This window comes from Dromiciops gliroides, chromosome 1, assembly GCF_019393635.1.
Source record: "Dromiciops gliroides isolate mDroGli1 chromosome 1, mDroGli1.pri, whole genome shotgun sequence".
In the NCBI taxonomy this organism is placed as follows: Eukaryota; Metazoa; Chordata; class Mammalia; order Microbiotheria; family Microbiotheriidae; genus Dromiciops; species Dromiciops gliroides.
The window spans coordinates 529,447,303-529,473,821 of NC_057861.1; the positions used below are offsets into that span (position 1 = coordinate 529,447,303).

General features: G+C 35.7%; 1 non-coding gene across 1 annotated transcript; it reads right to left on the bottom strand.

Moving 5' to 3' along the window:
• Nucleotides 1-23,132: 23,132 nt before the first annotated feature.
• LOC122737593 lies at nt 23,133-23,239 on the bottom strand. Its single transcript, XR_006354416.1, has one exon. It is a non-coding gene; the product is annotated as a U6 spliceosomal RNA (small nuclear RNA).
• Nucleotides 23,240-26,519: the final 3,280 nt, after the last annotated feature.

The window sequence follows — 26,519 nt, forward strand, 5'->3', positions numbered from 1 at the left end:
GTATATACGTAAATATAATTATATATGTAGACAAAGTTAGATATACACACATGTAATTAGATATACATATACACACATGGTCTATTTTGTGTATGTGTATACATATATGTGTATATGTATGTGTGTATATTTATACAAAGACACAAATGCATGCATGCCCACATTTATACATACACATACACATACAATACACATACATATACCCAACAGTTAGAGGGTGAGACAAGATGATGATCCAGAAAAAGAGCAGATGGAGAGGGCCAGAGGAGATATGTGACTTTCCCAAGGTCACCTAAGTGGCAAGAAAAAGAGCTAACATTTGAGCCCAGATTTTCTGGCTCTAAATCTAGGGCACTTTTCTTCAAGCCCCAAGAACTTGGAGAAGTCATCTTACTAGAATAGATATCAAATTTCTCAATTGCAAAATGAAGGGGTTGGTTTAGAACTCCAAAGTTAATTCTAATTATAAATATGTGATTAAATGGTCATTACACTTGCTCTGATGATTGAAATCTTTTTCTGTTTAGTCTTTGAAAGAAAAATAGGACAATGTGTACAAATTAGAGAAATACAGAAGGAAAGATCACAGCAATTTGACCTAGCTAAAAGTGAGGGAATGCAATGGCACAGTGACAATAGCATGGCAAGGAGACAGTGATAAAGGGGCTAAGAGGAATTACTTCCTCAGGCAGTAGTGGCTTTTCCTTTACTCGAAGTCTTCAGCTTAGGCTGACTGACCACTTGCTATAGATAGCTCAATATAGATCTAACATATGTTATAAAACTAATCTTCCATCTCCACTGGCATTAAGAGGTCATGAACCCAGAGGTCAACTTGTCCCTTAAAAGTCTAAGGATAGGGCAGCTGGGTGGTGCAGTGGATAAAGCACTGGCCCTGGATTCAGGAGGACCTGAGTTCAAATCCTACCTCAGACACTTGACACTTACTAGCTGTGTGACCCTGGGCAAATCACTTAACCCCTCATTGCCCTGCAAGAAAACAAACCAAAACAAAACCAAAAAAAAAAAAAGTCTAGGGATAGCCTTGAGAAGTTGGGTGAGTTGTCTTTTCTAGTGCCACAGCTCAAGAACCCCCCACCAATGTATTCTTCATCTTGATTATCTATTTTTATTAGTCACTTAATTAGTTTTGATAAAAGGGCATTTATTACAGTGATATATAGTTGGTACAATTGGTACAAAATATTCCCCTCTCCCCAATCTGTGATCCATTCTCCCACCAATATATAAAGATTCCACAGGATGTTGGGCTCAAGCTTAGAAAGTACATGTGACAATTCCTAGAAGTAATTTTGCTGGAATCCTCAATAAAGCCACTGGAAACACTATTTGGAAAGCAATGACAAAGTTAAAATACTTTGGTCATAATAAGTTTCAAACAATGGGAGAAGGCAGAAGACTGAGGCCAAGGCTGAGGTGCTGTTCCCCCAGTTTCCTACACCCTAAGCAATTCTTCTCATGGTTTTTACCATATGTACACTCTCCCCTGGCTTATTATTCATTTGAATCCCTCAGTTCCAAATGGATTGCATGACCAAGTCCCTCACCTAATCAGAACAGAAATTTTGTTTACACCTAGGAAGGGGTCAGGGTCTTGTTCAAACAGAGTGTTATCATCTGTTTAAGGTATCAGTGTTCCACCTTGACAATAACTTACTTTAAATGTGCTGAACTAATTATTTATGCCGACGCTCACTCTTACATTGCTCATCCATAATGGGGTGCTAAAAGATTACTTAGGTGTGATCCTTCCCAGACATATTCACACTGAAATGTGGGGTTACTATTAGAAAGCTTTCTGAAATCATGCCAATCATGTAGCTACCCACTCTAGTGCTTAAAGATTTACAAAGCTCTTTTCTCCCCAAACTCTGTAAGCTTCATAGAACAAGGATTCCTTACCGGTCTTAAAAATTAGTAAAGTGAGACTAAGTCATCTGATTATGGATTTAGAGCTGGAAGGGATGCCAGATGTTGCTTAGTACAATACCCTTATTTTATATATTTTTTATTTTTTAATTTTTTGGTGAGGCAATTGGGGTTAAGTGACTTGCCCACGGTCACACAGCTAATAAGTGTCAAGTATTTGAGGTCGGATTTGAACTCAGGTGCTCCTGACTCCAGGGCTGGTGCTCTATCCACTGTGCCACCTAGCTGCCCCAATACCCTTATTTTATAGATAGGGAGAGGTTAATTATTCAATGCCACATAGGTAGTAAATATCGGAGCTAGAATTCAAAATCTGTGACTCCAATGACAACATTCTTACCACTGCCCCTGGGCCCTTGTCATTTGCGTAAGGTCACCCACCCAGGTTCAAGCCTATGTTCCTCTTTATTCTAAAACCAATACTTTCCCCCTGACTTCCAAGCAAGGTTCCTGGATCTTTTGGGTCTCAGAGAAATTAAATAATATCACCTTTAAGTGAAGACTTACCTTTTATATTTATCTCCTATGTGTTGGCTTCATCAGAAATTTTGCATTTAGCTATCTCAGTTGTTTAGGATGAACAACAGAAGATGTGAGTAATTTTGGCACCATCATTCACTGGTGAAAACTCAAAGAAGTAAAAACAACGACTGTGGTCAGATTCCAGATTGAGCGAACCAGCTTTACTTGTTTTCAATCTAAAGCCTAATTAATGTCCAGATAAATATGGAAAAAAATTTTTTTCTAGAATCCCAGAAAGAGAAAAAAGCATTTGTAAAATGTGTTAGTGCTTCTCCACAATTGGGCAAAATTGGGTTATTTTTGGCTGATATTTTCCATATTCCATTCTGGTTTGGCATTTAGATGTTTGTCATTGTAAAGCAAAATGAAAACAGTTTAATAAGGAAGATACAGATGGAAGTGGAGAAAGGCAAGCCTGTAACTATGAAGGAGTAAGTACAGGGCTAGCTTGGCACAAAGGCATCACTGGGGATCTGAGGAGTGCCAAATGTCTTGCTCTAAAAATTTAGCTTCTACCAGTTTGCCTTAGAGAAATAGTAATTTTTTTTTTTTGGCGGGGCAATGGGAGTTAAGTGACTTACCCAGGGTCACACAGCTAGTAACTGTCAAGTGTCTGAGGCTGGATTTGAACTCAGGTACTCCTGAATCCAGGGCTGGTGCTTTATCCACTGCGCCACCTAGCTGCCCCATCCTTCTGATTTTTTAATCAGCAAATTAGGTTTATCAACATCTAAGAGATGGTATTGTTGAATGGACAGGGCACTTGACTTTGTCAGAAGATCTTAATTCAAATAATCATTAACTGACTTACTGTAACAAAAAATGACTGGTTTTGGACACATCTGCCTCTCTTTCTTCATCTATAAAATACAGATAAAAATTTCTCTCTCCAACAATGATTGTGAGGCCCAAAGGAGAGAATTTTTTAAAAGTGTTTTAAAAAGCATAAAGCAATATACCATTGAAAAGTGTTATTCATATTATTGCCTTTTAGAAGGCCACTGTTAAAACTGGCATTTGATGCCTTGCAATGGAAGAAAGGAAGGTTCTGGTTGGAGAGGCATCCTTCTTCACTAGCTCTCTTCCTTGGGAAATGGTAGCATTGGCTTACCTTTCTAATTACCCTAATTGCCACTGTAGAGATTCTGAACCCAGAGAGAACTTAAGGTAATAAAAACCAGTGGCAATACCAGAGAAAGTAGAAGGAACATTGCAGCTACAGACCATCAGGGTCAGGGAAGCAGAAACTTTTAAAATCACTATATTGGCCTAATGTATGCCTGGCCCAGAATAAATGATCACTCTTTCCCATGATTCTCATGATTTCTAGCCTAGCAACCAATTTTTCTTTGTTGTTAAAAATAAGGTCCAGAATAAAAGTTATCTTCACTGGTTTCTTTGCCTTTTGAAAAATGATATTATCATTTAACCAAGCCAAGAAATTATTAATAGTGCTGTTTTGTGCAGAGAGCTCCAGCTGTTGTCAGGATAATTGAAGTCTCTTTCATCTTTATTTTATCTTATTTCTGTACCAAGCTTTTGATCTGTTTCCCAAACACCTCATCCATTTCCTTTTTCCCCCCTATACAGATGGTTTAGTTGCATACTCTGATAACAGTATCACTTATATTTCTCTTTCTATTGATCTTCACCCAAATCATGGTGATTTATGGATTTCCTCATGATAACAATAATGGCTAGCATTTATATAGCTTTTGAAGGTTTAGAAGTGCTTTTACATATTAAAGATAGGTGCTGTTAATACCTCCATTTTGCAGATGAGGAAACTGAATCTGAGAGATATTAAATGACTTGCCTAGGGTTCCCTGGCTAAGTGATTGTTTGAGGCAAGAATTTGAACTCAGGTTTCCTGATTTCAAGTTCTGGATTCTGTCTACTGAGCCACCCTTAAAATTTTATTTTATAAATGTACATTGCTACTCTTTTCATAATTCCCTAAATAGACACAGATAGTTCTTTTAAAATAAGACTTCCCTTCCAGATTTGTATTCCAGTCAGGGATCTTTTCCCACCAAGTCTTCACAACACATAGGACAAACTTGCATACCTTGCATGTTATACACACATTGGGCATTTGTACCTAGGCATCTGAGGTCAAGAATTTTATTGCTGGATTTGTTCTTTGATTTTTTTTTTTATCCTAAGAATTTGAGTGTCTGTCTCTATTGATATTCCTTTCTCCCCTAAATCATAGATACACTCTGTAGTATCTCATGGATGCCATAGAACATCAGAGGTAGAAGAGACCTCTGAGACTATCTCACACTGCAATGGTTCAAACCTAGATGTCAGGGCAGCTAGGTGGCGCAGTGGATAGAGCACTGGCCCTGGAGTCAGGAGTACCTGAGTTCAAATCCAGCCTCAGACACTTAACACTTACTAGCTGTGTGACCTTGGGCAAGTCACTTAACCCCAATTGCCTCACTAAAAAAACAAACAAACAAAAAAAACAACAACCTAGATGTCCTAACTCAGTCACTTTACACAACACTCAGAATGGGGAAAAGCTATAACCAAAGGGAAGATGATGGGGATTTCACTCACTTCATAATTTCATGCAAGATTTAATTGCCTATGACTTAATCATACAATTATAAATGGCCTCCCACTGAGAAAGGCCTTGGTTATCAAATATTTAAAAATCAGTTTTAAATCCAGGGTAGAAGCCGGACTTTTAAAACTTTTTCCACTCTTTTTGCCTGAGAAGTTTTTACATAACCCCGGGTTTATAGGTATATACAATAGGTATACATAACCTTTTACTACAGTTAAATTTCTCATGACTCCCACATTCAGTTATGCAACCCCATATGGGGTCCTGACCCACAGTTTAAGAAGCTTTGGGTTAGAGGAGGCCAATGGGTGCTTATGGATTCTTGTCAGGTGGAAGAAAGTTTTCAGCTGGAGAGTAGAGGACAGTACAGAGAGTCAAGGAAGGTTTTCCCTAATGTGAATGAAGTCCCTATCATCTTCACTTTGGGTACTGTCTTTCCTTTCTCTGAGGGTAGTGTAAAAAGACCAGGAGTCAGGACATTCAAGTTTGAACCTTTGTGGTGTGAGATAATCTCAAAGGTCTGTTCCAGTTCTGACATTCCATGCATCAGTCAGATCCTACAGATTATACTGATAGTGTAGGAAAGAGAATGTCGGTAGAGAAACTCAGAAATTCTTTAGCCTTTCCTAACAACTCAGATCAGGAAATGATGATCTTATCCAACATGTTGTCATATATATGCATATACTAACTTTCATTCATTCATCAAACACTTGTTCAATCAACTAGCCAAACCTTATCAAACTTCTATATATATAAATTCATAAGTAAAGTAGAAGAGGGTACCCAAAGGTAGATTCAGTTGGTAGCTAATAATATAATTCTGAAAGTATAATTCTGAAAAATCTCATCCAGTAAATTGTGCCAACAATTTTTAGCTTGTTCCTGTCATCTCCTTGTGTTTGGTTTATAGCAGCTCTTTTCTGTTTGTGTCTCTGTTTTATTTCCCTTTTCAGTGTCTTTGAGGTCTATAGTATGGATGTGATTACAAGCACATTATTAGGAAAGGAAATGCATGTTTTAAACTACCAGGACAATCCCTTTGTCAGAGAAGTCAATAAACTATTGAAGTTCAATTTTATGGACCCATGGATATTTTTGTTAGGTATTTTTGTTTCTTTTCCCAGAATGCCCTAGTTAGAAACCTATTGGCCCTGATATTCCCCAAGAAACTTTCATAAATAAAAGCTTAGGATTTTAGTGAATTGAATTCTATAACTGCTATCAATGAAAGAGAGATTATTTTCACAGGGTAACTGACCGTAGATCTAATGATAAGATGGCCTAATGTAGCTTAGGGAGTCAAGGATGGATCCATGAGTACAACAATTTGTACATCAGTACACCTGGTTTTGGAGAGAAGCTTCCAGCCACCGTTTGACTCTTTAAAAAGCTCCCAATAATTCATAGGCAATGAACTAAAAAAGGAAGCAATCGAGCTATGTACCAATTTATAACTTTGGTGCCATCTTCCCATCTGAACCTAAAAGCAAGGTGACACCTGTTCTAGTAAAGTTATGCATGTTTGTAATGATTTTCTTGTATTTTATCCAGTAATTTTCCATTCCTTAGGTCTTTTGAAAAATATTCAGTATGTGTGTTTCCAAAAGATACATTTGAGTACTTAATAAGATCACTATCCAAAGTAACTGAAGAATAGAAAAAGGATACCCAGAAGGTAAGTCTGGCTTTCAAATGTTTCAAACAAAACTAATTTTACATTTGAAATGGGGATATTCTTCAGTAATGCTGATGGGAATAAGTAACATTTAAACTTACTGCCTTTAATATTCAATTCAGTTTGGCAAACAGTTATTGAACATTTACTATTCAGAAGACCTTTCTCTAGGGTCATAAACATAGACAAAGGTAAGTATAATACTGTCCTTTCTTTCAGTGAACTTATAGTCTAGGATGTGGGTTTAAAAAACAACAAACCCATACACAAATAATTTTAACATTAAATAGGGTTTTAGAAGTGTATGGAGGAGGTACACATTAAAGGCTACTTCAAGCTAGAAAGGACTCATGAATGGGGTAATATTGGAACTGGATCTCTTTCTGACCCATCACTCCTAATTATCTCCCCTCCCCCATAGAGTAGCAGAAAAATAATTAAGGAAATCAACTTAACACAGTTATTGTGACTGACATACACTTTTCCAAATTAATGGTTTACCATTTGTAAACAGAAAGTAAAGATAATGTCATGAGATCTGTGATGAAGAGCATATTCCTGGCTCATCCTTTGTGACTCATTGAGTCAAATCCGAAATGAAAAGGAAGAAGCAGGGTTCTTACCCCACTGGAAATCAATATAGCATATATCTTTGACCTAAGTTTTATTTCCTTTCAGTGTTATCTTCAATTATAACATTGTCTTTCTTAAGAAGAGCTGAATGTAACACTCTTCATGTATTTTTACCAGAGCACAGCAGAGTAGGGACTGGCACCTCTTGGTTCTTGCTATGCCTCTGATCAGCAGTGTGGTATAATTGAGAGACAACTGGTCTTAGTATTAGGAAAATATAGGATTTCCCTGCCTCTGACACATAATAGATACATAATTCAAAATATAGACTACCATTCCTTTCCCCATGTAGATGGACCTCCTCTAGAATAGCAGGTAAGCAAGGTTTTTGGTTTTTTAAGTAATTGTGCTAATTGTTTTTTTTTAAGTAAGTTATTCTTGTGTCCCTAATAGAAATTGAATTTTGTTAGGATAAACAATTTTTGCACATGCTGCTTTTGTTCCTTTGCCAATATTATAGCTAAAATATTCATCAATTATATCAGTCTATAATTCTCTCTTTTATTGCTTCTTGTTTTGAGTCTTAGGATAATTGTCTCATAAAAGGAATTTGGCAAAGTGTTTTCTTTACCTTTTTTTTAGGGGGAAATAATTTATGCTATTAATTGTTTTCTAAGTATTTGATGGAATTCACTTTAAAGACTTTTTGGTCCAGCATAGTTTTTTCTCCTTTTGATAGTAGATTTTTAATATATCCCACTTTCTTTTTTCTTTCTTTCTTTCTTTCTTTCTTTCTTTCTTTCTTTCTTTCTTTCTTTCTTTCTTTCTTTCTTTCTTTCTTTCTTTCTTTCTTTCTTTCTTTCTTTCTTTCTTTCTTTTTTATTGGTGAGGCAATTGGGGTTAAGTGACTTGCCTAGGGTCACACAGCTAGTAAGTGTCAAGAGTCTGAGGCTGGATTTGAACTCAGGTCCTCCTGACTCCAGGGCCGGTGCTTTATCCACTGCACCACTTAGCTGCCCCAATATATTCCATTTTCTCTCTTGTTAATTTGGGTGTTTTCTATTTTTATACTTATTCATCCATTTACTTTAAATTCTCAGTTTTGCTAACATATAATTGGATATTTATGAAACCCAAGCATTTATTGTTTCTTCCCTCATCTATATTAAACACAAAAATCCTTCATTTCAAATGTGCATAGTTAACAAAACAAATTTCTACATTGGCCATGCAATGCAGTATATGTTCATCATTCTATATTTTGAATCCATCACTTCTCTGCTAGATGGGTAGCATGCTTCATTTTTGGACCTTTGGAATTGTGGTTTGTCAGAGTTTAATCATCATAGCATTGCTCAAAGTTCTAAAACCTTTCAAAGTTGATTTTCTTTATAATGTTGCTATCATTTGATAAATTGTTCTCTTAGTTCTGCTCACTTCAATATGCATTAGTTCATTGAGATCTTTCTACTTTCCTCGTCCACTTCATCACTTCTCATGGCACAATATTAATATACCATAAGTGGTTTATCCGTTCCCTAATAAGTATGTAACTCCTTAGTTTCTAGTTTTTGGCTATAGCAAAAAGGGCTGTTATGAATATTTTTGTACATACGGGTTCTTTTCCTCTTTCTTTGAGCTTGTTGGGGTATAGGCCTAATAGTTGTAGTATTATTGTTCAAGTAACACTCGCAATTTAGTGCCTTTTGTGACACATAATTCAAAATTTCTTTTCAGAATGATAGGACCAATTCATAACTCTACCAAGAGTGCAACCCTGTGTCTGCTTTCCTGCAACACATCCAACATTTGTAATTTTCTTCTTTTGTCATCTTTGACAATCTGATGAGTATGAAGTAGAACCCCAGAGTTGCTTTGATTTGCATTTCCCTAGTTATTAGTTATTATATTTTTTGATAACGTTGTTCTTATATTGTACTTATTCTTCTGAAAATTGCACACTCATATTCTTTGACCATTTATCTTTTTTTTTCTTTTTTCTTCTTTTTTTCTTTATTGTGGGGCAATGAGGGTTAAGTGACTTGGGTGTGATTAACTATTTTGTTGTTGTTGTTGTTATCGTTTTAAAGTGAGCTATATTCTTTTTTTTTTTTTTGAGGGGCAATGAGGGTTAAGTGATGTGCCCAGGGTCACACAGCTACTAGTGAGTGTCAAGTGTCTGAGGTCGGATTTAAACTCAGGACCTCCTGAATCCAGGGCCGGTGATTAACTATTTTTAAACCAATACAAAGTCATTTTAATTATTTCTCTTTGTAGTATAGTTTGAGATCTAGTATTACCAAATCTTCTCCTACCCCTTCTTTCCTACAAATTTTGACCTATTGTTCCTCCAGAAGAATTGTTATTAATTTTTTCCCTTGGTAATGTGAAGTATGGCATTGAATAAGTAAGTTATTTTAGGTAGAACGGTCATTTTTATTATATTCATTTCACCTACTCATGAACAATTAGTATTCCTCCAATTATTTAGGTCTGTTTTTTTTCCTATGAGTCAGAATTCACAGTATTCAGAATTGAATTATATGTAAAATATAGAAATATATGAAATGAAAAGTCAAATAATGCAATGACTTCCCAGGATTAATCGTTTGCACTAATTGCAACTAGCTCCAATTACATTCGTATGGTTCCTATCTTGGTAGATTTACTGCCACACATTTTATGCATTCTGTACTTATTTTGAATGGAATATATCTATCACTTGTGGATTTCATTAATTATATAAAAATGCTTATGATTTATGTATATTTTGTACCTGCAACTTTGCTGCAGTTATTATTTCAATTGATTTTTAGTTGATCAGGGTTTTCTGTGTAAATCATGTCATTTGAAAAAATCAATAATTTTGTTTCCTCTATGCTGTACTTAACATTTCTAGTACTTTGTTAAATGGTAATGGCATTAATGGACAGATTGCATTACCCCTAATCTTATTGGGAAAGCCTCTGATATATTCTGATTACATATAATATTTGCTCTTGGTTTTAGATCATGTTAACTGTGTCCACTCATTCCTTTGCTTTCTAGTTTTTTTCCCCCAGGACAATTAGGGCTAAGCAACTTGTCCAGGGTCACATAGCCAGTAAATATCAAGTATATGAGGCCAGATCTGAACTCAGGTCCTCCTGAATCCAGGGCTGGTGCTTTATCCACTGTGCCACCTAGCTGCCCCAAATTAAAAAAAAAAATTTTGGGGGGTGGGGCAATGAGGTTTAGTAACTTGCCCAGGGTCACACAGCTAGTAAGTGTCAAGTGTCTGAGGTCAGATTTGAACTCAGGTCCTCCTGAATCCAGGGCTGGCGCTCTATCCACTGCAACACCTAGTTGCCCCCTCTAGTATTTTTTAATAGAAACACAGTGGATTTTGTAAAAAATCTTTTTAGTGTATATTGATGTAATCTTATGATCTTTATTATTTATATTATTAACATGGCTTGTTATGTTTATAGTCTTCCTTATGTGTAATTTAAAATTCTAAAAGTGGGTTCTAATCTGTTCCCCCAGTTTTGGGGGGAAACTGACTAAAAATCACTGATAAATGAGTATAGATGTTTTAAGCATTTATTGAAAGATAGTAAAAGAAAGAGAAAGATTGAGAACAGATTTCCTATAACCTGGAGATCCTAACCTTCTTAAACCTCCCACTCCTGAAGTTCTCTACCACCATGCTGATGTCTCACACCAAAAGAGGAGGAAGCCTCCCCCAGGGTCTGCTTCCTCCTTCCTCTTCCCCTCCCAGAAATGGGAGGTTCCTCAAGCTGATTGGCTAGTGTCATTTAAATTCATTGGTTCAAGGGACCCAAAGATGGTCTTAATGTAAATTTCAAAGTTTTTAGTTTCTGAGAACAATGCCTTTATTAAGTACCCTTAAGTACCAGCCAGATGTGCGTATAATCTAGTATTCCAGTCAGCAGTCCGTCCCAATTCAATCAGTTTAGATCAACCTCCAGGTGAACCCCTGAGTTCTATTATCTTGTCACACTTATATTGAACCAACCCATATGCCTGATATAAATCAAACCTCTTCATAGTGTATAATATTTACTTCCTCTTCAATTTTTAAAAATTCTCCTTTTTAATTTTGGTACAAACAATTTGCTTCTTCTAAAGTTTCCAATTATCTGTTTATCTCTTTAAAAAAGTTAAAAAAATTTTTATTTATCAATTAATTTGTTTTGCTTCTTTCAATTCCATAAATAATTTCTTTGATTTTCAAAATTTCTACTTTATTTTTTAGTTAGGGGGTTGTTTGTTTTTGTGCTAATTTTTCTTTTAGTTTCATGCCCAAACCCATTGATTTTTACTCTTTATCACTTTTGGCTGCCAAAAGTGTTTAAAATTTTTTCTAAGGAATTCTTTAGGCATATCTCATAATATTTACCATGTTTTCTCATTTTTACAATTTGGTCTTCAATTCAGAAGTTCCTTAGAATTAAATTGTTTAATCTCTAATTAATTTGAAATTCTTCTTCAAAGACCATTTATTGAAAACATTTTTTATTGCATTGTTATCAATAAATTATGTGTTTAGGATTTCTGATTTTTTTGCAGTTTTGGTGAGGACTTTATATTCCAATAAATAGTTAATTTTTATAAAGGCTCAATGTACCCCTGAAGGATATATGGTAATTCTTTTGTGTTACCATTCATTAATCACCAGAGATCTACCATCCCTCATTTTTCTAAAGTTTTATTCAGATTTTTAATATCTTATATGTCTTTTAATCAGATTCATCTAGGTCAGAAAGGAGTACATGGAGGATCTTCCACTATTTTAGTTTTATCTATTTCTCCCATGAACTAAATGAACTCACTCCCCCCTCCCCTTAACTTTTTGTCTGTTTGTTGTATTTTTTTCCCTTTCATATTGGAAAATTTGAATTTTGAGAGTTTTTATTTTGGAATTTCCTTTAGGAAACAACTAGTCTATTCCCTCCTACCCTGACCTTCATTTTTAAATTTGCCCTTTGGTTTTAAGAAATTTGGGAAGAAATTTATGATTTCTTGAAATATGACATATAAACTTTCCCCCTTTTATTTTTATATAGTCCAATAATTTTAAAATAGTCTCTCCTTGACATACCTGTGGCTTTTTCTTGCTCTGGAATTTCAGGAGTGCACTTCCATGCTGCATCACTTTAAGCTCTTAAGATTTTCTCTTTCTGTGGGACTCTAAAACTGCCACTTTCCTAGGCTCCTCAAAGAGCCCTTACTCATTGCCACTAATTTACACTGCACTTCCCACTTATCCTTGATTTTCTATTTTAGGGTTTCTGAAGGATTTTGGCCATCCTTCCTAGACAGCGTAGAGGAATCTAAAGCTGATCCTCATTCTTCTTCTTCTTCTTCTTTTTTTCCGGCGGTGCATTTAAAAGCTTAATTGGGGGTGTTTGCTGAGTATATGGGTTCCTCTAGATCCTAAAACATTACATCCTCCCACAGTTCCTCTATAAAGTTTCTTTTAATTTTTATCTACTGTGATTTTTCATTCTTATATTTTTATTTTGGAAAATTTATTTTTTCTCTCTCTTTAAAAATAAAATTAGTCTTGATTTTATATATAAAATGTAAAAAGTTCTTTGCCTTATTCACCATTTTATTAGTCTTTATTTTCAGTTTTATTTTTCCTTTGATTTTCAAAGTTTTGTGTTTATTTTGGTATTGCTAATTTGTTAATTTTCTAGATTTTAAAATTTTTGTGCTGAATTCATTAATCCCTTTCTTTTACTAATGTTTGAGATACAATTTTATTCTGACTGCTTTAGTTATATCCTCAAAATTTCTGCTGTCTCACTATTATTATCCTATTTAATAAAATGATTTATTGTTTTTATGATTTATCCTTTAACCTACTCATTATTTAGGATACCATTACTTGGGCTTTCTTTAAGGATGTATATTTTGTTCTTATTTCCTATATTTAATGCTATCTAAAAATTATATTTTCATCTACAAAATGTTTTTCTTTCTTTTTAAAAACATTTCTGGCTTACTTTCTTATTTGTGATTTCTTTATGCTCTGGTACATGCCCTGTATTTTAAAAGATATCATGCAATATCAAAAACCAAATATATTCTTTAATGTTTTCATTCAGTAATTGCCACAAGTTTATTGAATCTAGTATTCCAGGGGCAACTAGGTGGTACAGTGGATAGAGCACCAGCCCTGGATTCAGGAGGACCTGAGTTCAGATCCAGCCTCAGACACTTGACACTTAACTAGCTGTGTGACCTTGGGCAAGTCACTTAACCCCAATTGCCTCCCCCCACAAAATCTAATATTCCAAAATTATGCTCAGATCTGAAATTTACTTCTGTTTTTTCTATTATTTATGAAATTTTGAAAGAATAATATTGGTATAATTTATAATTATTTTCTTGCTATTAGTGTTCTTTTGTTTTTTAGTTAGCATTTCCTTTAAATACTTAGATGGTGCACTATTTAGTGACTATATGATTAATATAGTTATAGTTTCATAATCTGTTTCATTCAATCATAATGCAATTTATTTGCCTTTTTTTGAGAATATTTTTTTTTTGGTGGGGCAATGAGGGTTAAGTGACTTGCCCAGGGTCACACAGATAGTAAGTGTCAAGTGTCTGAGGCTGGATCTGAACTCAAGTCCTTCTGAATCCAGGGCCGGTGCTTTATCTATTGCGCCACCAAGCTGCCCCCAAGATTTTTTTTTTTTTTTACTATTTTCTTATCTGAAAATTGTGATTGCAACTCCTATTTTTTTTTTTTTTTGCTATTACTGGTGAATTAAGAACATTCTCCCTGAGGTGGCAGGCAATCAGATATAGGTTATATAAGTGCAATTATGTAAAACATCACCACATTAGTCATTTTATATAAGAAAACTTGAATAAAAGAAAAAATGAAATTAAAAATAGCATGCTTTAGTTTGTATTCAATAAATATCACTTCTTTCTTTGGAGGTGGATAGTATGCTTCATCATTAGTCCTTTGGGAGTGTCTTGAATCATTGTATTGCTGAAAATAGTTAAGTCATTCACAGTTCTTCATTGAACAATATTGTTGTCATTGTGCACAATGTTCTCCTGATTCTGCTCACTTTATTATACATCAGTTCATACAAGTCTTTCCAGGATTTTCTGAAATCATCCTGCTTGTCATTTCTTACAGCACAATAATATTCCATAATAATAATATACCACAGCTTGTTTAGTCATTCCCTAATTGATGGGTATTCCTTTGATTTAATGAATAACTTGTGAATAAACTTAGGTTCAGTTTCTATGACTGTAACCAATCCAAGAAGTTTTTGTCCACTACATTATTATATAACTGGAACCAGTTGCTGAGTCTCCATTTTCTCCAAGAGACTTCCATGAAATGTCACAATTACTCTCCAGAAGCAGGCTTCCAAGTCTCTTCCATTAGGGAATTTGCATTAGAATGTCAGTCCCTTGTTAAAACTGAAATAATTAGAGAATTATTAATTTGTCATGGTTAGGTCAAATCAATACTAAAAATGAGAATGCTACCTAATGTTACTCATTTTGTGCCATACCAATCAAACTACCAGAGCTAGAAAAAAATAATAGCTTAATTCATCTGGAGTAACAAAGGTCAAGGATTGCAAAGGAAGTAAGGAAAAGAGTGTGAAAGAAGAGAATCTAACAATATCAGATCTCAAAGTATGCTACAACTCAGTAATCATTAAAGTGATTAAATTAAATTGATAATAATTGAAATGATATGGTACTGGTTAAAAATAGAGAGGTTAATAAATGAAACAGATTAGGTATGCCACAGATTGAAGTAAATGAACATAGTAGTCTAGTGTTAAACTAACTCAAAGACCCCAGCTACTAGGGTAAGAACTCACTATTTGAAAAAAAACTTCTGGGAAAACTGGGTAACAGTTTGGCCAAAATTATGTATACACAAACATCTCACACCATATAACAAGATAAACTTAAAGCAAATATACAACTTAGACATAAATGGTGACATTATAAGCAGATTAAAAGGGCAAAGAAGAAATTACCTTTCAGATCTATGAATAAGGGAAAAGTTCATCACCAAAAAAAAAATCTTTAGGATCTGGGACGCAGCAGCTTACCCATCTCTTGCCAGAGAGTTGAAGGGTTTAAGATACAAAATAAGACAATGTGGAAATTTGTTTTGCTTTATTATGCATATTTTTCTATAATGGTTTCTTTTTCTTTCCAATAGAAGGAAGTGAGGAGGAGAAAAATTAAATGCTTAACTGAGAAAATAAAAATTAAAAAAAGAAAGGTAGGCTGAAACTAGAGCAAAGAGTATCTAGAATTTCTGGATAGAAAGTTTAGGTTTTAATTAGGAGGTAATGGGGATCCATGTAAATTTTTTACTTTTATTTTATATTATGCACAGGGATATTATATGATTAGACCTGGGCATTTTTTTGTTTTTTGTTTTTTGTTTTGTTTTGCAGGGCAATGAGGGTTAAGTGACTTTCCCAGGGTCACACAGCTAGTGTCAAGTGTCTGAGGCTGGATCTGAACTCAGGTCCTCCTGAATCCAAGGCCAGTGCTCTATCCACTATGCCACCTAGCTGCCCTGAACTGGGCATTTTTTTTAAACACATCTATGATTTCATTGGTGTAGGTTGCTTGATCAGGCCTACACATTAGGAAAATAAATGTTGTTCTTCCTTCCTTCTTTTTTTTTTTTTGTGGGGCAACGAGGGTTAAATGACTTGCTCAGGGTCACACAGCTGGCAAGTGTCAAGTGTCTGAGGCCAGACTTGAACTCAGGTCCTCCTAAATCCAGGGCTGGTGTTTTATCCACTGTGCCACCTAGCTGCCCCTCTTTCATCCTTCATTCTTGAAGAGGATCAATGACATTATGAGGGTGATGTTTTAACTTGTATGTAAATTGGACTTAAGTGAGGCAGGGTTGAATAAAGTCATCAGTCTCACTCTTTTTTTTTTTTTTTGTGAGGCAACTGGGGTTAAGTGACCCCAGGGTCACACAGCTAGTAAGTGTCAAGTGTCTGAGGCTGGATTTGAACTCAGGTCCTCCTGACTCCAGGGCTGGTGTTCTATCCACTGTGCCACTTAGCTGCCCCTTTAGCCTTACTCTCTTCTCCAAAATCATCGAAGTCCAATGGTGAGACAAAAGTCAAGACAAGTGGCACTGGCCCAGAATGGGAAAATGAAGAGAACAATAGTGAATAGAAAGATTGGAGAGGTGAGAAGCTGGAGAGAGGGATACTAGTGAGTAGATTGTGGTAATAGGAAATATGAGAGGTAATAAATGACCGAATCATAGTGATGGCAATGGAAATGGAACGAGACAGATTTAAGGTATTTTAGTGCAATTGGCTTGACAAAAATTGGTGATTAAATATGGAAGAGAGAGAGAGGTAGATGTCATTGAATGGCTAACTTTTTTTAGTCTACAAGAAAAGAGATATTATTACTAGAAATAAATGATTAAGAGGAGCTTGTATTTACATCAAAGACACAACTTGGATATATTTGAAAGAGGGCAATGCCCTATAGAAATTTTGACTTATGTGTCGTCAGTAGATTTGCTAAACATTTGAGTTGACCATGAACTCCATAAAAGAAGTCCAGCCTAGTTTAAGATGAATTGGCTCTGGGTAGAATTCTAACACTGTCACTTAGTTGGTGACATCGTGTTTCAATAACTCAGTTGTTTTTTCCAATTAAATTTAATTTTCAAAGATCATGATTTTCTCCCTGCCATTTTTCCCCTCCATTGAGAAAGCAAGAAAAACAGTCCACCTGTTATAAACATGTAAAGTCAAGTACACAAAATTTCTCATTAACCATATCTAAAAATATATGTCTCAATCTGTGCTCTGAATCCATTGCCTCTCTGACAGGAGGTGGTCAGCATTTTTCTTCAAGAGTCCTCTGGAACTGTGGTTGGTTGTGTTCCCAAGTTTTCATTTTATACCCATATGTGTATGTGTGTGTGTGTGTGTGTGTGTGTGTGTGTGTGTGTGTATGTTTTGATTAGGTAATATCCACCTTCCTGTTCTCCCATCTCAACCCCTCCAACCACCTGATAACACAAGAAAAACAAAGCCATTAATCACATGTGTAGTTAAAACAAATCTCTGCATTGACCATGTCCTAAAACAAATTTGTCTCATTCTGCATTCTGAGTCCTTTGCCTCTCCATCAAAAGGTGGGCAGCATGTTTCATTAAAATCTGATAGAGGGGGCAGCTAGATGGCACAGTGGATAGAGCACTGGCCCTGGAGTCAGGAGTACCTGAGTTCAAATCCGGCCTCAGACACTTAATACTTAACTAGCTGTGTGACCCTGGGCAAGTCACTTAACCCCAATTGCCTCACTTAAAAAAACAAAAAAACAAAATCTGATAGGAGTTCAGTATAATAGAGTTATAAACTATAGCTTGTTTATTCATTTCTTAATTTATGGGGATGCTCTCAGATTATTGTTTTTTGTCACCTCAAAAAGAAGTACAAATATTTTTGTGCATTCTTACAATTTATTTTGCTTAGGACTAATCCCTCCCTTCATCTACCTTCCTTTTAATTCCACCTCCCCCTTCTCCCCTTTCCTTCCTATTTCACTGTTGAGTGAAATGTATTTCTGAACCTTACTCTTTTTCTTTGTGTGTGCATACATGTATGTATGTATGTATATAAACTACACACATATACACATACATTCTTTGTGTATATATACTATACATAGTATACTCTAGATATAATATATTGTAGTATATATAGTATGTATACTCTCTCTCTCTCGATATATATATATATATATATATATATATATATATATGTCTTTCTCTCTTTATATCTATATTCTTTCTTCTTTTGACCAGTTCAGATGAGAGTCAGGTTCTTCTCATCCTCCTCCTTATTGTTTATGTAAATGTTTACTATAATTATGTGAGATAATTTTCCCTCACCTTCCTTTCCATTATTCTCACACAGCACCCAATGTATTTCTCTTCCTTTCTCTTTCCATAACAGAATCATACCCAAAGCTTGCCTAATTGGACACCCTCTCTGATGTCTGATGATTATATTAGAGAAGATGCATGTGCCATCTCCCCATATTTGAACATAAGCAGTTTATCTTTGTTTAGTCCTTTATCATTTTTCCTCCTTGTTTACCTTTTGATGTTTGTCTTCATTGTTGTGTTTGTACTTAAAAGTTTCTCCATAGCTCTGGTCTTTTCATCAACAACAGTTGGAAATCCTGTATTTCATTAATGGCCCTTTTCTTCCACTCACCCTCAGCAACCCTCACTGCATAGTGTTCTGTTAAGTTTTGCTGGATAAGTTATTCTTTGTTTTTGTTTTCGTTTTTTTGGTGAGGCAATTGGGGTTAAGTGACTTGCCCAGGGTCACAGAGCTAGTAAGTTGTCAAGTGTCTGAGGCCGGATTTGAACTCAGGTCCTCCTGACTCCACGGCCGGTGCGCTATCCACTGTGCTACCTAGCTGCCCCTGGATAAGTTATTCTTGACTATAATCCCATATCTCTTGTTTTCTGGTGACTGGTATAGTCTTTTTATTTTCCCTTTGCCCTCTGATTCTAAGAGATCTGGACAGTTTTCTTTTAATATTTGAAATAGAATATCTAGACTCATTTTTGCTCATGGCATTTGAAAGGTCCAATGATTCTAAAATTTTCCTCCTTGATCTGTTTTCCAGATAATTTTTTTTACTATGAGAAATCTTACATTTTTTCTATTATTCAGTTTTTTTACTTTGTTTTAATATTTCCTATTGTCTCATGGAATCATAGGTTTCTATTTGGTCTATTTGCTTTTCAGGGATTTTGTTTCTTGGGCAATGTTTTGTATCTCTTATATCAAGCTGATGATTCCCTTTCCAATTCTTTCTCTCATATCTCTCATTTCTTTTCCATTTTTTCTTCAAACTTTCATTTCACTTATAAAAAATTTAAACTCGGGGGCAGCTAGGTGGCACAGTGGATAAAGCACTGGCCCTGTATTCAGGAAGACCTGAGTTCAAAGCCAGCCTCAGACACTTGACAATTACTAGCTGTGTGACCCTGGGCAAGTCACTTAACCCTCATTGCCTTGAAAAAAAAAAGGAAAAAAATTAAACTCTTTAAAAAACCTCTTGATTTATTCCTTCCAGGAATTCTAGTTGAGTTTGTGCTCCAGCGGTGTTTTTTACCCTGAGGCAATGCTGGTAGATGTTTCAGAATCATTTTCTTCTCTTTTTGTGTCTTGAGTGTCCCTGCCAAGCATAATAGCTCGTTATGGCAAATTTCTTTTTTTTTTTTGTTTTCTTCCAGTCCTCTTCCTGACTTCAGAATTGCTGTTAAATCTGGGTTCTGTAGCACTCCTGGAGGAGAGGTCTGGGCTTTTTTTTTGTGGGGTTGGGGGAAGTCTTGAATATTATATTATTCCAGGTCCTCAGGGACAGACTGGGCACCCATAAGCTCCCACAGTGAATTTATCCAGGATAGGTCTGATTGCTATTCCCTGGTCTGAACTCTGCATGTTTCTGACCTAGATTTAGGTCTGAGCAAGAGTAGACTATACTGCTGCTGAACTCTGTCCCTATTAGTCAACTAGAAAGCTCTGTTGCTTCCTAATTGAAGACTTGTAAGTTCCTATTTGTCTTGGGATTCTCACCCTGGTTATTTTTCTGTAGCTCAAAGTAGATGTTGGAAGTAAAACCCTGTTTTGTACCTGAAGTCTGAACTACTTCTGAACTTCTTCTTTTTTCTATCTAGGAATATGCCATGAGCAGGTTCTTTTCTCACTCTGCCCTGGATCTATGACCTGGGACTGAGTAATGAAAATCAATGCTTCTAGATGGCACTTGTCTACATCTCAGTGCCTGGGTGTAGATCTGAAGCCTCTTCTTAGCCTGTTACACATTGTTTCCCTTGACACTAGAGTGATATGAATGCAGCATGCTCCATGTCCAATCTGTTTTTCTATCTAGTCTGAGCTGGGGCTGTATAAGGACTCAATGTGAATTTTCCTAGATTTCCACATCAGGATTCAGTCTATTCCATTTTTTTAGAACTATATGGAGGAGTTTATGGAGAGGAGCTCATTGTATTGCTTCTTATCATTCCACCATGTTGGCTTCTCCTCTCTAATCATTCAGTTCTTAGGTTGTCCATCCTACCCTAGAGATATGTTTGTAGTTGATTCCTCCTCCACCATCCCCCCACTCTATTTCTGGCACCCAGTAAATTTACTACAGCTAATGGTGAAGTTCCAGAACTCTAAAAGTGAAGACTCAATCCCATAAAGCTAACTCAAGTGTATCTATGGCATATGGGAATTTTTGAATAAGGGTGTCATCTGAGGGAGTATGGAAAGTTTTTCATTTAGCTGAGAAGTTATTCCAAGTGATAAAAGAGTAATTCCTGTATTATTGTAAATAAGGGAGATATTTTCCAAAAAATGTATTAGAACCTGTCATTGACTGATTAGTTGATGTAAAAACAAATGATAAAAATGATTATTATTTTTTTTTAAAGACCCAAGAATGCTATAGGGTAGTCAGCCATAAAAAGGGGACCTTGGAAGTTCTGGAAAAAAACAAGGAAGATTAAGAAAACCTAGGTTCAGGGCCTCTGAGGCCCCTAACACTCTTTCCTGAGATATCAGAACACGCTCTGAGGATACAGTGTCTTGAAATGCAAATACCTCAGAGACCTTAACTCAAGGAAAGGGAAGTCAGTGCAAGACCCTAGAATGCAGGGCAAGACCAAGAAAAACTAACCATCCTGTTCAGTGAATCAGAGGATACTGCTGAATTTTGCCTGGCCTCAATTAAAGAACTAAAACTGGAGAGAAGAATATATAGAAGAAACACCAATCATTATAAAAATTATTGAGGATCTAGAAAGTATTCAAAAGGAGGAGCTGGTAATTGGTAAGCAATTGCAAGTGAAGATTCATAGGAAAAATGGATTTTTCACGAGGACTCCCTGAATAACTAGAAGAAATGAAAGAGGTGAAAAATGAAATAAAAGCTCTTATGGAAAGAATTGGAAGAATCATCTTAGAAAAGAAAATGATAACTGTTATACAATTGTCATTTCTTATAGCACAATAATATTCCTTCACAATTGATGGCCATACCCTCTATTTCTAATTCTTTGTCACAAAAAGAACTGCTATAGATATTTTTATACATATGGGTAATTTTCTTTTAAAAATGTCTTTGGGGTATAGGCCTAGTAGTGGTATTTCTGGGTCAAAGTGTATGTACAGTTTTATAGCCCTTTGGGCATAGTTCTCCAGAATTGTTGGACCAGTTCACAGTTCTATCAACAGTGCATTAGTGTACTGATCTTCTATATCTCCTCCAGCATTTGTCATTTTCCTTTTCTGTCATCTTAGCCAATCTGATGAGTGTGAGGTGGTACTTCAGAGTTATTTTATTTTGTAGTTCTCTAATTATTAGTGATTTAGAGCATTTTTTAGTGTGACTATCAATAACTTTGCTTTTTTCTTCTGAAATTGCCTGTTCATATCCTTTGACCATTTATCAACTCGGGAAGACTTATATGAACTGATGAAAAGTGAAGTGAGAAGAACTAGGATAATATTGTATACAGTAACAACAATATTGTAGGAAGAATCAATTGTGAAAGACTTAGCTACTCTGATTACTTCAAATACAAAGAAACTTCTGTCAGGATCTTACAAGCCTGGTAGTTTCTACTAAAAATAAGAGGATATCTTAGAATATAATATCCCCCCAAAAGCAAAAGAGGTTTATAGCCAAGAATAACTTACCTTGCAAATCTGATTATAATCTTGTCAGGCAGGGGGAAATAGACCTTTAATGGAAAAGAGGATTTTAAGCATTTTTAATGAAAATGTAACAGCTGAGTCAGAATTTGAGATGCAATTAAGAGTCCAGAGAAACACAGAAAGCCAAATCTATTTGAGAAATTAGGAAAAAAGCTATCTTATAATGTAGTGCTAACATTCTATTAGGGGAATAAAAAAGAAGTGTCCTTTTGGAATCTTAATCTTCTCAAACAGTATTGTGGAAATTAAAAAAGAACAATAGAGGTCTGGGGTAGGAAGAATCCGTTCTTTTTCTGAGGGTGTGGAGAAAGGAGAGAGGTGGATAAAGGAAGAATACACTAGTGTAGAAAGGAGAAAGAAGGGGATGGAATTTGCTATTTCTCATAATTGAAGTGCATGAGTAGAAAATATAAATGTGGAGAAGTGTGGAGTGAGTAAATGTAAGATTTCTTTCATTCTTCTATAAACAAGACAAAAGTGTGTTGAATACAATAAATAGTTCGGAGTAGAAATACATTGAACAATGGAAAAAAATGGAAAAAGGGACAGAATAGTCATAAGTGAAATCCACTTTTTGATCCTAAATGGCAAATAAAAGAGAAAAAAATAAAACCAAACAAGTGCAATATAATGTGGTGCCTTAGATTGCCTCTTAGAAAATTGGGGAATGCCAGAAAAATTGTGGTATATGAATTGAGTGGAATGGAATATTATAGTGCTATAGAAAATGATGAAAGACATGATTTCAGAAAACCATGAGTGGTTTGAGCTGATGTGAAATGAAGTGAGCAGAACCAGAACAATTTTTACAATAACAGCAATGTTGTAAAGAAAAACAACTATAAAACACATAACTCTCATGAATGCAGTGGCCACTGATGTCTCTAGATGATCAGTGATGGAGCCCATTACCCACCCCCTGACAGAAAGATGGTGGATACAAGATGCAGAAAGAGACATGTATTTTTCCCCATATAAACATTTTATCATTCTCCCACCACATCCAGAGATAGCCCCCAACATTCATTCCAAAAATATGGAATGCTTCATGAATTTGCATGTCATCCTTGCACAGGGGCCATGCTAATCTCCTCTCTGTTGTTCCAATTTTAGTATATGTGTTGCCCAAGCGAGCATGAGATATGTATTTTTGACATACCCACTGTATGGATTCATATTGCTTGGTTATACTTATTTGTTACAGTTTTTCTTTGTCTTTCTCTTGGTTTTTAATTAGAGGAAAGTTTGAGGTGGGGATTAGCAGTATTCATACCAAAAAAAACAAAGGAGAAGGTCATTGATAAATTTTTTAAAATGCATAGAAGAGAACAGAATTCCAAAAGGAAGCTCAAAATGTATGGTTTTGAAAATATGGAACTTGTTATATATAAAACTTGTTATATATAAAAAGGCTGGTGAAATGAAGATTCACAGTTTCATAGATAATCTTAATGTGTTCTGCTGTGAGTATGGGAATACTTTCTTTGGGGGTTAAAGTTCAGAATTAGAATGTAAAACATTTCTTAAGAAAAGAGAATGGGGTAGTTATAGTACCTATTAATGATATATCTGAGTTTCTATGATTATGGAATTAGAGGTATAATTAGGGTTAATTAAGGTTAGGATGCTAGTTTGAGGAGAATATATGGCCATATGAATATTTTCTAAGGATGAGGGAAACTGGGGCATGTTGTTGGCAATAAACAAGGAGCCAGTCAATAGAGAGAAATTGAAGATGGGAGTAGGTGGTGGAGGATGATCAAAAGAGCAAGTTCTCAGGGAAGATAGGGAATGGGATCAAGATCACATTAGATGTCTTGATCTTGGCAAAGAGACCAACCACTTGTTCACCTCAGAGTAAAAACAAAGAGATGGGAGAATTGAGGGTGATGTCAAGGGCCTTTGAGATGTAGAAAAGGGAAAAAGAAGTAGTTTATAAGAAATTCTATTCTAGTAATGGAGGAGGCAAGGTCTTCAGAGATGTGTAGGAGAGTGGGTGTGATGGAAGAAGGCTTAAGGAGAGAAAAGAAGGTTGCAACAGTTAGTATGGGCAAGATGATACTTACCCATATGGCACTATCAAATAGGGACACTTTCATATTATGGCAGAATAAAAAACAGTATCCTATCATGGGACACTATCAAATCATGGCATAATAATAGAGTTGTCATGTGTCAGTAAGGGCTTGGTTGAGATTAAATTGAAATAAATTTGTAGTGTGCCCAGTTGTATGGCTTCCTCTAATAGCATTCAGGAACACCGGAGTAGGGACAGAGGAGGCAGATGTTGGTGATCAGTCAGTGTTTGAGTTTGGCAAGGTATATTCCTTGGTAGAGGAAATATTTGGAATTTGGGAGTCTTATCTTGCTAAGTTCTTGTTTTGGCTAAATGATCTAAAAAAGTACAGCTATTTCATGTGAATTTCTTCCTTTCCTCTTTTTTCCCGTTCTGAGTGATGATGAAATCCTAGCTCAAGGAATTACCTTTATTTTTGGTGGCTATGAGACAACCAACTCTTTCCTTTGCTACCATGTTTATAACTTGGCCACTCATCCTTACATTTAGCAGAGACTGTAGGAGATAGATGCTGCTCTACCTAATAAGGTGAGAGAGTTAGGGAAGCAGATTCTCATTTAGATCTCCAGTTCACCTGTTTAACTTACCTCTGGATAGAATCCATTTTCTTAATTTAAAAAATTCCTTAGTCAATGAGATGGGGTAAATTCACACTGCTTTTGAAAAGTGGGGGGAAACCTGAAAAGCTTGACTTAACACATCTACCCTTATCCTCCCAAACTGCCTCACTCTTACTCTTCCCTCCTTTGTTCAAGCTCCCAACTTTGTCACTTCTGATGTAGATGTTAGCTCCTCAGAGTGATTATCACATAACTGTGACCTAAATATCAACCTTAGAAGCTATATAGGTGCTATTAGGAAAATTCCTCCCATCCCCCTCCATCTCACCCTCACTATTCACTGTATATCATACTTCCTTTTTATCATAGAGGTTAGGTTCTGTCCGTCATCATTGTCCAGTGGGTAAGAACCCTGCTTCCTTCCTTTTCATTTCGGATTTGACTCAATGAATCACAAAGGATAAGCCAGGAATATGCTCTTCATCACAGATCTCATGACATTATCTTTTTCTCCAAACCTATCTGTCTTCTAGACTTCCCTGTCACTATTGATAGCACCACTCAAATTTCAGCTACTCAGGTTTACAACCTTGGTATCATTTTCAGTCTCCCTTTTTTGTTTTTCACTCTCAATTCAATAAGTTTTCAAATCTTGTCATTACTGCCTCTACATCTCTCCTGTCTGTCTCTATCTCTCTACTCACATGGCTAGCTCAGAGTCTCATTAATTTTTTTGGGATGGGGTGAGGCAATGAGGGTTAAGTTACTTGCCCAGGGTCACACAACTAGTAAGTGTCAAGTGTCTGAGGCCAAATTTGAACTCAGGTCCTCCTGAATTCAGGGTTGGTGCTTTATCCACTGTGCCACTTATCTTCCCCCCCCATGTCATTAATTTCTTATCCTCATCACTTCCTTTGACTATTGCTATAACCTCTTAATTGGGTTTTTTGACTCACATCTCTCCTCTTTTCAGGCTTCTTTTCAGGCAGCTTCCTGCAGCTGCCAAAGTGATTTTCCAAAAGCACAGGTCTCACTGTTACTTCCTTATTTAGTAAGCTCCAGTGGCTCCATATTGATTTGGTGTCAAATATTATTTCCTCTTTATCTGATTCTTTAAAAATTTTTATCTTTGTGTGAGTTTTCTATGCCCATAATTATATATTGGGGTACTCAAAACTTTTTTTTTGGATAGGATTTATCAAAGTTTGGAGACCACTGGGTATAATAGTTTGGAGTCCATTGATATAGGGTATAATCATAAGAGTTGAGTGATTACAGAGAAGTATTCATTTCCATTGTTATGCTCTTTGAATTATTCTGATGAATTTCAAGGAGTAAAAGAGGGATAATTTTCCAAGTATGAAGGTGTCAATGTGGGGTGATAAGAGGGGCATTGCTTCCCTGATCCTCATAATTTCTCCTCCCCAAACCTTGCATTTTGCCTAAATTCCATCAGTAAATGAATAAGTGGATGAAAAAAAATTAAGTGCCCATTATGTTCCAGGCACTATAATAAGCTGGGGATGCAAATGTAAAAAAAATAGCCAATCTATACTCTCACAGAAATTACATTCCAATAAGGAAAGATAATACATTTAGAGAAGTAGGGGACAGGGAAGGGAACTTTGGTCTGTGGAATTACAGAGATGGTGAATTGGTTCATAGGGCAGTGAATCAATATACACTTTCCAGAAGGTGCATTCTTTGAAGTCTTTATATTTTTCAAGAGCTACTATTAAAATGCAAATGGCCCTGGGCAGGGTAACATCATAAATCATTA